Here is a 10,520-nt window from a genome sequence, read left to right as displayed (position 1 = left end):
ACCCCATTGAAGTTGATAATTTAAATGATAAGGGTTCGGGTAAGGGTTTAGTGTTGGGACTTCCCAAGGACTTGAGATTGCGCTGACCACAAGTCGAAGAACACAGATTTATTTTCAACATTTTGAACAACAGTTGTAATTTGACATGTCTGAGCTGGCATTGGATGAAATGTCAATTTTATCAGCAATATACTATGAAAAAGATGAATTTGACCTACTTGAGGATTGAGGAACGTTAATGGCTAGCCTAGATGCTAGCTAGGTAGCTATTAGTATTTCACATGTGACGTGTGGTTTATGAGTTACTTGAACACCTGTGCAATACCTTGTTATTTTCACAGCTGACGAGAACTTGTATTCCCCATCCAGACTGTGAGGGTTGAAAATATGCTTGTCCTATCATGAGGGTGTCTGTGTGTGCTGGAAGTAACATTTTGCAACATATGGTGTAACTAGCGGGAAGGCTATGGCTAACCTTGGGTGTAGGCAGTTATCATGAGTTGTGGGGGACCCATACAGAACGTAGTGTAGCAAACAACAGACTGTCTTTTGTTAGAACTCAAACTTGGCAATAACGGGAAACAGAGGTGTGGGCTCATAAGATATTCTCCCCAGCAACAGCTACACCTACCAACTGGAACGCCTGGGGCTGGGACCAGCCTGTGCGCCAATGATAGGCTGAGTGAGTCTAAACCATGCTCAGCCTCTACTCTGATAGGCCAGCTCAGAAGCGGGAACTCCTTCTGTCACAGTATATTAGAAGAACTTTGTCAAGAACTAGTCAGTTCTCTGTTCTGCCCTGCGTGGTGTTACAGTGAACCCGTATATACGAAAATTGCATTTACCATTTATTGCTTGACTAATAATTTTAAAAAACATAGAAGATTCTCGGTGACTCCGTGTCACCTTCTGTCCTGATACCAGATTCGATCGACGCAACCATAACAATCGGTGACCCCGAACGTGATCTGGTAACCGGACTTCGCTGGAAATTGTCCGGCCGATTGGCCATTGCTATCGTTGGACGGTGTGCCTCACAAATCCTGACCGGCCAACTAAAAAAGGTAAGCAGACACCTATTGTGAATAACTAAAGTTCTGCATATTGGCATTATCCAAATGTAGTTTTGTGAGACACCTGTAAGTTACCAAATTATGTTGATTTAAAGTTTGGAATACAGACAACACGTGTGAAGTATACGATGATGAATGCAATTTTGAAACTGATCAGATCATTTGTGATATGACAGTAAATGTAATGTACTACATACAAGGTATCAAGTTTGTTTGAAGTTAATAAGTCAGGGACTATTAACAAGTGTGAGTGTGGGTAAACGTAGGTATAACAACGAATGTAATGTACTAGGTGCCAAGTGTGTATGTGGTGGGTCGGTGAACCTACTGGTATGTATGTGTAAACGTAGGTATAGCAACGAATGTAATGTACTAGATATCAAGTTTGTTTGTAGTTAATAAGTCAGGGACTTATTACACAAGAGTGAGTGAAGTTCTGGGACTACTCAAGTGTGAACGGGGTTAACAAATGTATGCGACTGGTCAGAACGTGTGAATGAAGTACATTAGATATCAGTCGGTGTACTAATATCGGTTTGGATGATCTGCGGATAACGGTACAGGCAAGAGACCTGTGTTATACTGAGAATGGTTTACTGACTGATTGTAGTACATTGGGTATTAAGTCGGAGCACTACTACCAAGTTTGAATGACCTGTAGGTATTTCTTGAAGTCATATCATAAATTGGTTAGTGTGCACTACGCCCGGCCCGTCACAGGAGTCGCTGGTGCGCGATGAGACAAGGACATCCCTACCGACCAAGCCCTCCCTAACCCGGACGACGCTAGGCCAATTGTGCGTCGCCCCACGGTCCTCCCGGTCGCAGCCGGTTACGACAGAGCCTGGGCGCGAACCCAGGGACTCTGATGGCACAGCTGGCGCTGCAGTACAGCACCCTTAACCACTGCGCCACCCGGGAGGCCGAGTGAAGCAGCTTCAACTGTAAACTTGACCCCCTCCTTATAAATCAAAATCAGGTATTACAGCTAGCTGTAAAAGGCGAAAGGTTGCTGGCTCGAACCAACTAGATGAGGAATCTGTCAATGTGCCCTTGACCAATTGCTCCTGTAAATCGCTCTGGATAAGAGTGTGCTAAATTACTACAATGTAAAGCTAGAATCCTTAATTGGTGGAACTGCCAAGTCCGTTTGGGATATTACAACAACAAAGAAGTTACTGCAAACAATGAACACAGTTTTTCCTAAGACATCATTGTAAACGCAATAGAACAGCAGAATATGTACAGATTATTTATTTTTTGACCACACTGCCGGACACTCCTCTCCTCTGTTTCAACAACAAAACAAAAACAAAGGCGCTGGGTGAACAGTGGCGCTGTTTCCTCAAATGCTGATTTGATCTTTAATACTTTTATTGATTTTAGACCATTTTAAAGCTGCCAGTAGCCCAAATTTGGCTCTCGTCTCTAGAACCCAGAGGGTCATGGAGACATGCAAGTTACCATACCACTACAAGGTACCAACTCCAGAAGTGTAGATTTAGACACAGATTTTATGAAAATAAAATTCCACACATTTGTTGTTGAGCTCTCCGCAGGTGGACTGTCCTAGGGTGTTGAGCTCTCCGCAGGTGGACTGTCCTGGGGTGTTGAGCTCTCCGCAGGTGGACTGTCCTGGGAAGGGGATGTCTACTGTCGGGTCTCAAGCCTAGAAGAAGCTGTGACAGTGATGTTCAATGTTGAAAAAGTGTTACTCAATTTCATCACAGAATCGTAGAGAAATTAGTTACAGTACTTGACTGAGTGAACAAGCTAACCACCTTAGGCCGCCATTGTAAATAAGAATTTGTTCTTAAACTGACTTGCCTAGTTAAATAAAGGTTAAATAAAATTCATAAAAGGGATGTGTGGTTATTCATAAACCTTAATTAAGTCCTTCACCAATAATTGTACCTTTTCTATACAAGCAAGGTGTCAAATTGTCTAGTTTCTTTCATTTCAACATACAGAATCTAATTTACTTTTTAGAAATTACTCATAAAGGTGGACCATCTTCTTTAAATCTTTGTGTGGTACCACTTGAACTGGACCCAAGGCTGTGACAATGTCAGCCAAACACTGCTCATTACCATTCCTGGTCTCCTTCCACATTAGCAGGATGGGTTTATAAGCAAGTTCATGCAACTCCTGCACCTGAAAAACAAACATTAACACACTACACGTCTGATCTTCACAGAGAATAGAAAAGTAAGCCAGTGTTTGTATGAATGGGCTCTAGAACCGTACGCTCCAACTGTAGGCCTATACAAGCATCCACCCGTCCAATGATGACAGTTCATTTAATGCTGTCCATCTGCCCTTTTGTTAAATTAAATTAATTAATTTCATATAGCCCTGGTGTGCTAATTTATCTGTATTAGATGCTGTATGCTCTGTTTTATCACAACACAAATGATCAGTAATTCAATAAGAACATATTCAAGCAACCCATCTCAAAAACTGCAGAGCCATCTAAAAATGTTCTTGAATGTACAGTTTTGCAGCAGGTATAACTGTCATGAAACATACTAATGTTGCAGAATTGAAATAGGTCTCGCTCTACATTCGAGTCCACATTTTGAGTGTCTTGGTCTCGTCTCAGACACATTTGTACCCGTTACAGATAACTTAAATGGTCTCGAATTGAGTAAGTCAGAGATCAGGGGCCATATGTACCATATGTATCAAGCTTCTCAGAGTAGGGGTGCTGATCTAGGATCAGGCCCCCCTGTCCATGAGGTCCCCTGGTCCATGAGGGCCCCTAGTCCATGAGGTCCGCTTGTCCCGATGTGACGGTGCTATCCCTTGCCTGGTAGACCCACATCCTCTCTGTTTCCTCGTGTCAAAATAGAAGTCTTGTATGTGTGCCGCCATATGTGCACAAACAAGCGATAAGTTGTGGGGGCTTTTATTTTGACATGAGTAAGTGGGTCTACAACAGACCCTTGATTGTCTGTTTAAAAATGCGTTCCTTTGGATATTTTGTCTAACATTCCCTAAGGTATAAGGTCAAACTCTTCTGAACTGTCACCTTGCAGTGGTGGAGAGGCTTGTATATACCAAATATACCCCCGGCAGATGCAACCATGCCGTACTGGTCGAAGGGTACAAGGCAGACAAAACGTTCCTGTTTTAAACAGGATATTTTGTCACGACAAGATGCTCAACTATGCATATAATTAACAGCTTTGGATAGAAAACACTCTAACCTTTCCAAAACTGCAAAGATATTGTTTGTGAGTGCAATAGAACTGTTACAGGCGAAACCCAGATAAAAATCCAATCAGGAAGTGCCCCATGTTTTGAAAGCGCTGCATGCCAATGACTCCTTATATGGCTGTGATGGGCTATGAATGAGCTTACGTTTTCTACATATTCCCCAAGGTGTCTACAGCATTGTGACGTCTTTTTACGCATTTATGTTGAAGAATAGCCGTAAGGGACCACATTGAGCAAGTGGTCACATGATGGCTCCCGCAGAAAATCTTGCGTAAAGTACTGAGGTAGCCATTATTCCAATCGCTTCTAATGAGAAACCAATTGTCCCGACAGATATATTATCGAATAGATATGTGAAAAACACCTTGAGGATTGATTCTAAACAACGTTTGCCATGTTTCTGTCGATATTATGGAGCGAATTTGGAAAATGTTTGGCGTTGTAGTGACCGCATTTTCCAGTTGATTTCTCAGCCAAATGTGAAGAACAAACGGAGCTATTTCGCCTACAAAAATAATCTTTTTGGAAAATAAGAACATTTTCTATCTAATTGGGAGTCTCCTGAGTGAAAACATCTGAAGTTCTTCAAAGGTAAATGATTTAATTTGATTGCTTTTCTTATTTTTGTGAAAATGTTGCCTGCTGCTAGCAGAGCCTAGCATAGCATTATGCCATGATAAACTTCCACAAATGCTTGTCTAGTGTTGGCTGTAAAGCACATTTTGAAAATCTGAGATGACAGTGTGATTAACAAAAGGCTAAGCTGTGTCTCAATATATTTAATTTGTGATTTTCATGAATAGGAACATTTTCTAGGGATATTTATGACCGCTGCGTTATGCTAATTAGTTTGAGGCGATGATTACGCTCCCGCTTGCGGGATGGGTAGTATCAAGAAGTTTTAACAATGTCTACACTGTATTTCTGATCAATTTGATGTTATTTTAATGGACAATTTTTTTTTGCTTTTCTTTCAAAAGAACATTTCGAAGTGACCCAAAACTTTTGAACTGTAGTGTGTATTTTTAAATGAGAAATTAACAAAAATGTTGAAAAACTGTTTTTGCTTTGTCAATTTGTGCTACTGTGATGAGTTTATTTTATTTAAACCATTTTAGAATAAGAATGTAACGTAACAAAATTTGAAACAGGTCAAGGGGTCTGAATTCTTTCCGAATGCACTGTATATATATATATATATATATATACAGTACCAGTCAAAAGTTGACACACCTACTCATTCAAGGGGTTTTATTTATTTTTTACTATTTTCTACATTGTGGAATAATAGTGAAGACATCAAAACTGTATTTGAGATTCTTCAAACTAGCCACCCTTTGCCTTGATGACAGTATTGCACACTCTTGGCTTTCTCTCAACCAGCTTCACCTGGAATGCTTTTCCAACAGTCTTGGAGTTCCCACATTCTGAGCACTTGTTGGCTGCTTTTCCTTCACTCTGCTGTCCAACTCATCTCAATTGGGTTGAGGTCGGGTGATTGTGGAGGCCAGGTCATTTAAATTCAAAATTATGGAATTCAAATACAATTTCTGTTGGCACTGATATCGCTCCATAGACTTGTCTGAATGGTCAAATCGGATTGATTTGCCCTCAATGGTTTTTATACTGTTATTTGGAATATCTTGTTGCTTGCTAGCTACTCTTGACAGTTTCACATGAAACGGTGATAGCTAGCTAGCTTTGTAATTGTTTACAAACAAATTAGTGAATGTGCTAGAAAGCTGCTGTGGCCATTTTGAAAGTAGGATTATTTTATTATTCGAGGCTTAGAGATCTGAATTATTTTGTTGAATATAAGAAAATGGGAATACGTAGTAAATTGTACAATTGAATGCATTCAACTGAAATGCGTCTTCCGCATTTAACCCAACCCCTCTGAATCAGAGATGTGTGGGTGGATGCTATAATCAATATCCATGGTGTCTGGGGAACAGTGGGTTAACTGCCTTGCTCAGGGGCAGATGTTTACCTTCTCAGCTCGGGGAGTTGATCCAGCAACCTTTCGGTTACTGGCCCAAAGCTCCTACCTGCCATCCCATGAAACTTTGATGATACTTGAAATGATCATTTGTACACTTGACACACAGACAATGAACACAGTAATCAAATCAAACTTTATTTGTCACATGCGCCGAATACAACAACTGTAGACTTTACCGTGAAATGCTTACTTACAAGCCCTTAACCAACAGTGCAGTTCAAGAGGAAGAAAATATTTACCAAGTAGACTAAAATAAAAAGTCACAATTAAAAGTAACACAATAAGAATAACAATAACGAGGCTATATACAGGGGGCACCGGTCCCGAGTCAGTGTGCAGGGGTACAGGCTAGTTGAGGTAATCTGTACATGTAGGTGGGGGCGAAGTGACTATCCATAGGCAACAAAAATGGGGGGGGGGGGTGTCAATGTATATTGTCTAGTATATTGTCATGGCTTAAATGCAGCCTTAGAGACAAATTTTAATACTATATGTAGATGCATTTTTGAAAATGTGGGCACAATAAGAATGTGGGCAAGATCAGGACAAATGTTAGCACCTGGTATAAACAGGGCTCTAGAGTCCTGCATCGGGTCAGATATCCGCTGGTGGGTGGAATGAAAACATTATTTCAAACCCGGGTCAGCGTGCGGTTCAGGAAAATGATATTGCGGGTCGGAAACATTTTAAATCCAGAGAATATATTCCATTCTGTGAGAAGTGAGGCACACAGGCTACCAGCCTTGCAAGCAGTGGATCAGGGAACTGTCCATTATTTGTGTGGAGCTGAAACTTATGTTTCATCACCCCACGTGAGAATACGTTGCGAAATGTACTTTCCCTGCCAAGCCTAGCTCACACGAATTGCAGGAAATTAACTTTAAAGCGTAAATATTTATCTCCGCTGTCAAGATGGAAGCCACTAAAATGTTTTGCCCGTGAAGTGGGGGGACTCTCAACCAAATCTTAGTTAGGGCCCTCAAAACTCTAGGGCCAGCCCTGGCTGTGGCTCCAACAGAACTTCAGTAAACTCACCTCATATGCACAGTCCCAGGTAAAGGAGGCGCGGATGGGTAGTGAGGAGCGATCAAAAGTGTATCAAATCGAACACGGGCAGGCAAAGGTACGATACCCCCGGACAGGGCCAGCCAGCTAGATGAACCAAAGGGGGGGGGGGGGGGGGTGCCAACCCGGACAGGGCCAGCCAGCTAGATGAACCAAAGGGGGGGGGGGGGGGGGTGCCAACCCGGACAGGGCCAGCCAGCTAGATGAACCAAAGGGGGGGGGGGGGGGGTGCCAACCCGGACAGGGCCAGCCAGCTAGATGAACCAAAGGGGGGGGGGGGGGGTGCCAACCCGGACAGAAAGATCACGTCAGTGACTCAAGTGACACACCCTTCCTAGGGACGGCATGGAAGAGCACCAGTAAGCCAGTGACTCAGCCCTTGTAATAGGGTTAGAGGCAGAGAATCTCAGTGGAGAGAGGGGAACCGGCCAGACAGAGACAGCAAGGGTTTCCACGTCATCTCCTGACGTCTTCAGACATGGATAGACGTCTAATACTGACTTGTATCAGAGGTAACCTGGCTGGTTAATATTTGATCTAAACCTAAATGAATGACTATCAGTCCCCAACATCATGTCTGTGTTGTTTTCTACTTTTATTTTGTTCATTGATTAACTGCATGTAAATCGACTTGTACTGAATATCGAAGTTGGGAAATAGAAATCTTGAGCCAAACCCATGCCTCAAGAGACCTCAAACGCAACATCCATTTTAAATTTCGCCCTGTTTGCCATTTGTTTTCCCTCTGTAGGAATACAATACACCCATCTCCAGAGAACTGTGAAAGTAGACGTGGATTCATCAGGTAAGAGATGCAAAGAGAAGATGATGAGAAGAGTTCCTGGCGAAACTAAAGTCTTTAGACCTCAAACAGTTGAATTATGTTCTCAGCTGTTCTGTATGAATGTGTGTCTTAACTTGGCATTGTGCAATTGGGAATTGTAAAGGTCTTAGCAGTAAATGTGGTCAAGGTATCCGAGACAATAGCCAGCCGACACATGCTCTTCTAAGAACTGTCTCTAATGGTGTGTCCTTGGTTCATTTTATACTGCTCCTCGTCACTCCATCCTTCATTGTGTTTCTCTCTCTCTCTCGTTCATAGGATCTCATCTTTTAAAGTCAAGTAGGTTTTGTCCCTCAAGGAGCTGAAGAGAGTTTGAGCAGGTTGGAGCGTTAGAACTGTACCTAGAGTAATTGCCGACGTTGCTGTAGCACTCATGGCTTTGACATGCCGTGCTTTTCCAGACTGGTGCAGATTGTGTGAACTTTTCATATATTTTCCATATGACAGACATCATACGGGACGACCCTAAACATCTGATTCACATTAAGTGATGGGTTACAATTGTGCATTGAATGTAGTAATTCATTCATTTTTTTTGTTGATTTGATTATTTTGTCATCTTTGACTTTTATACAGTATACCATCCACCAGATGGCGGCAAAGTCTACCATATCAATCAGAGATTTGTAAAGTTGTTTATCTGTTCCCTAGTTAAAAGGTTGTGCCTTTCTAATCCTGACAGATTTGGCCCTCCCTCATGTACCTCTTCAACGTGTTGATGATGCAGTTTGATGGTAAATACAATAATGTTAAGGTCGTAGAGAAAAACATTAAGTGGTGGGCAAAACCATGACGTAAGATAGAAGTAACAACATATACCATTACGCTATCCATGTAACTGCCTTTTAGCGCTACTTAAAAGTACTGAACTGAAAGGTTGTTGCAAAAGTTTATCTCAAACTGTGGGAAGTACCACTCATCATATATTCCTGCCTCCATCAGCCATAAATAAAACAGAGCCCACAACACAACCATTACTCAGAGTTCCGCGTATGTCAATATCAATTGTTTTTCTCCCTTACAGAAGGCCTGCAAATGAGGCCATTTAAATGTTAGGCAGTGTTTTATAGTTTTATTGATCTCATCTTAAAACAGCTGCGTATTGGAAGATGGATGTCTTTTACATTTCGGAGGCACAACCAATAATATCAGTTTATTCCTGTCCTGCCCAGCCATCGAGTTATTCTAATTAGAAATCAGAAGCAGAGAAGTAGTCATGTTGGCTGTTGTACCTATTAACCAGCTGTCATGGGTATCTGCACAGAATACCTCCGGTTGTTGTTCGGAAACCGACGTTGAGCGATTCATAGTGTCACTATCAATGGAACAGGTATAGAATGTTACAGGATACATACGTGTCATTAAACAATGTATAGGTACGGAATGGTAGAAAAGTCTTTATGAAGGGTATATTATACAGGTATAGAATTGTACCGGAGAGTGTCTGTATGAATGGTAGATGGGTACAGAATGGGACGGTCTGTAGAATGGTATACAATGGTATTACAAGTCTCCTTGTGAATGATATAGGTACAGTATGTGTGTCTCAATGAATGCCATACAGGTATGGAATGGTGTAGGAGAGATTGTGCTAGTGAATGGCGTAGGGATACAATGTCTTTTTGTTTTTCTCAGTGATTAAACAGGCCTTAATGAAAACCCACTCACTCCAGCACCTTTATACCACCTCCTGCCCTGGACAATCAATCCACCTGGCCTGCCCTTTTCCCTGACACACACTCTCAAAATAACACTGCTTAAATGTCACTCAACTACTGGCATTGAATTGGATAAAACAGGGCTTAGAGCAGAGACCGCAGGGCTAGCCAGTTATGAAATAGAGATGATGACAAAAACACTCCCCTAACCCGGACGACGCTGGGCCAAAATAATGATTGATTTATACATTCTTAGAAAAAAGTATTCCAAAAGGGTTCTTTGGCTGTCCCCATAGGAGAACCATTTTTGGTTCTAGGTAGAACTTTTTTGGGTTCCATGTAGAATCATCTGTGTAAAGGGTTATTATTATAATTATATATATTTTTTTCAACTTTTACCCCTTTTTCTCCCCAATTTTGTGGTATCCAATTGGTAGTTACAGTCTTGTCTCATCGCTGAAACCCCGTACTTACGGACTCGGTAGAGGCGAAGGTCGAGAGCCATGCGTTCTCCCCGAAACACGACCCTGCCAAGCCGCACTACTTCTTGACACAAAGCCCGCTTTACCCGGAAGCCAGCCACACCAATGTGTCGGAGGAAACGCCGTACACTTGGCGACCGTGTTAGTGTGCATGCGTCCGGCACAACACAGGAGTCA

At 42.0% G+C, this 10,520-nt stretch overlaps 1 long non-coding RNA gene across 1 annotated transcript in view; it reads left to right on the top strand.

Moving 5' to 3' along the window:
• The first annotated feature begins 212 nt into the window (after window positions 1-212).
• The window catches only part of LOC109874570 (uncharacterized), a 29,321-nt gene continuing 19,013 nt past the window's right edge, over window positions 213-10,520 (top strand). Inside the window, exons 1-3 of the long non-coding RNA XR_002252718.2 lie at window positions 213-1,064; window positions 8,111-8,164; window positions 8,886-8,937. This is a non-coding gene — a long non-coding RNA (uncharacterized LOC109874570). The remainder of the gene's footprint in view (window positions 1,065-8,110; window positions 8,165-8,885; window positions 8,938-10,520) is intronic.

The sequence above is a fragment of the Oncorhynchus kisutch genome, linkage group LG30 (genome assembly GCF_002021735.2).
Source record: "Oncorhynchus kisutch isolate 150728-3 linkage group LG30, Okis_V2, whole genome shotgun sequence".
Classification (NCBI taxonomy): Eukaryota; Metazoa; Chordata; class Actinopteri; order Salmoniformes; family Salmonidae; genus Oncorhynchus; species Oncorhynchus kisutch.
The sequence above is the reverse complement of the archived record's forward strand: the minus strand, read 5'-3'. Positions and strand labels throughout refer to the sequence as shown.